The following is a 3,215-nucleotide window of genomic DNA, read 5'->3' on the forward strand; positions in this document are numbered from 1 at the left end:
ATATATATATATATATATATATATATACATTAAGAGAGGGAGGGTAAGAAAGTGAGCAGAAATGAGAGTGAGACATACAAATGATTATATATTTATATAAATACTGAAGAAAAAAAAACTGAATGGAAAAAATTTTGAAATTATGAAATGATAAGCAAAAGAAAAAAACAAATATAATATTAACAATAAAAGAAACAAACAAACAAACACAAAATAATAGAATGAAGAAACACAAAAGAAAATTGAAGCAAAAGAAATTTAAGAATCAGTAAAGAGAAGCGAGAAAGAAAAGTAAGTTAGGCATGCACCGAGACAAAGGCAGAGCGAAAGAAAGTGATCGTCAGTGAGAAACGAAACCTTGTAACAGCGGGGTTTTCATATATATTTTGTTCCCTAAATGAAGTCGTCTTTTAACGCAGAGGCAAAGATGCAGCGAATCAAAACACTTTTTCGGGGTTTCTTTCGCTATTGCTTCGGTTGCTGCAGCCGCTGGTAATCTTTCCTTATTGTACATTTTATCATTCATACAGTTGTTGTTGTTGTTGTTCTTGTTGTTGTTGCTGTTGTTGTTGCTGTTGCTACTGCTACTACTACTACGACTACTATTATTATTATTATTACTATTTTTTTTTTCTTCTTTCTTCAAATTTTCTTCCATTTCTTGCCGAGTGTTTATTATTATTATTGTTATTATTATTATTATTATTATTATTATTATTATTATTATTATTATTATTATTATTATTATTATTATCATCATCATCATCATTATTATTATTATTGTTATTGTTGTTGTTATTGTTATTATTGCTAAATTACAAAGAATTTTTATTTTTAATATTATTATCAACTTCATCATCATCATCATCATCATTATTCATTGTTATTTAGTGTGTTTAGTTATCATCGCTCAAAAGATATCGAAAGATTTAAAAAAAAGCATCGTTTTTTTTTATTTAAAAAAAAAAGGAAACATTAAAATTATATAGAATATTGATATAAGTTTTCCCTTTTTTATAACAACAATGATGACGATGATAATGATGATGATGATGATCATGATCATGATCATGATCATGATCATGATGGTGGGCATGATGATGATGATGATAATAATAATAATAATAATAATAATAATAATAATAATAATAATAATAATAATAATAATAATAATAACAATAATAATAATAAATATTAGAATTTGTTGAGAATGGAAAGATAAATGAACATTTTCTTATATCCATAAAGAGAGTAATGTACATTTGTAAAGACATACTATAAATATTTTCGTGGTTAATGTATGGAATATTTACAGTTCCTATTAATATGATTTTCTCGATCATTTGTTCATCTCGTTACAGAGACAGGCCTGTATCATTGCAATATCCCCAATTACAAATGAAATAGCGTATACATTATTCTTTACTTTGCATGCAATAATAATGTCTAAACATGGTACCATATCTTCCCTTTTCTAATAATTTCTTTCATAAAAGTGGTTTGGTATTTTAGTCTGGTGCGTAATCCTGAATGAGCCGATTAAGCGCAGCTGTTTTTCCGCTAATTGTCTGGCTCAGCCTTACTGGACATTCTTCTTCTTTTGGTGAAAGTACTTTTTGGCGCTTGAGACCAACTCACACACACATTAGTGCACACGCAGAAATATATGCACATACAGATAGAGTGAAAGTGAGAGAGAGACATTGCATGTACAAACATAACTGGATGCTCATTCACGTAAGCAGAGAGGGACAGAGAGAAAGAGAGATATTGCAATTTGATATAAATACTTTCATTGTCCTCTGATACATAAAGATAAATATCTTCACATATATAATCAGAGAGACAGACAGAGGTGTAGAAAGGAAGAGAATAAAAGAAACATTAAAACGTCTGATGTCAAATATATCAGCATATAATCAGAGATGCCAAATAAGCAACGCCAAAAACGGCTGTTCAAAAACAATTTGTACTCTTCAGAAACACGTAGGTATTTTTTCATTCTCTATATCTACGATTAATTATCGAGTGGTGAAGACTTGATATTCAATGTAAGCATTTAACTAAGTATTTGCTGAAGCCGCATTTCACCGCTTTTTCTCCCTTTTTTTTTTTTACATCTGAGGATAAGGGTGGTGTCCATGACTTTTATCGGAGATCTCCGAAAGAGATGGTAGAAATTGAGAAGTGAACACTACTCGAAGCTTATCCTGAAAGCGGAGAACTGGTCTGAATACTTACAAGAGATTAAACTTTGTTAAAAGCATCAAAGGGCCAGGTTGTAGCGTTATGTTGGACAATAGATTAAGGTTCTCGTAGGGCTTCGTTGCAAAGACGCGTGGTCTAGTGGTCTAGTGGTCACAGTGTTGCACTCACGATGATAAGATCGCAGTTTCTATTCCTAGATCGGGCGTTGAGTTATGGTCTTTTAGCAAAACACTTCATTTCGTGTTGCTTCAGTTCACTCAGCTGTAAACGATTTCCAGCAATAGCTGGGAAGTTAACCATGAGAGGGACTAGCGTCCCGTTCAGGAGAAAAGGAAGAGAAAGTCTGTTAAGCCACGGACACCGGGTTAAACTCCAGTCTTATGAGCTCAGAGGTTCGTGCCGAGCGTGAGTGCTTCATTCTTCATTTTTAATTTCTTACTTTTACACACTTTGATTCGTCATTTTACCATTTTCAAGGCTGTACCTACAGGTCTGTTTTCCCCCAAACCGAATTAATTACCAATTCTTAATTATCAAACATTTACTGAACATTTTCAAGTTTGTTAACCTAACTCGTATCATAGTCGAGTTTATACATTTCTCCATATGTCTTATAAAATATGACTCTTAAATGCTTGATAATATTTTCAAGGCTTTTTAAGCCTTGACTTTATTTGACTGCTTACGCGTTCGAATACTTCATGAATAGGAGCTAATGCAGTTAACGCATAACTTTAGATTTCCTCATCCTAGCTAATAAACCCCCAATTGTAGACAATCCAACTGTAACTTGAATAATATAACAAAGAAATATTTATATGAAAATCTCTTTTGATCTACAACGGGTTTTTTTTCCTCCAAAAGCTGTGCGGCTTTAGGAGCTTCGCGATCAATATTGACCAGCTCTACACACACATATATATATATATGGAGCAGTGGTGGTGTGGCGCGCGGACTTTTACAGGAGGGAAGCGCTCAGCCAGCTTCACAATCCCCTCTTCTACCGC

Source organism: Octopus bimaculoides, chromosome 6 (assembly GCF_001194135.2).
Source record: "Octopus bimaculoides isolate UCB-OBI-ISO-001 chromosome 6, ASM119413v2, whole genome shotgun sequence".
Classification (NCBI taxonomy): domain Eukaryota; kingdom Metazoa; phylum Mollusca; class Cephalopoda; order Octopoda; family Octopodidae; genus Octopus; species Octopus bimaculoides.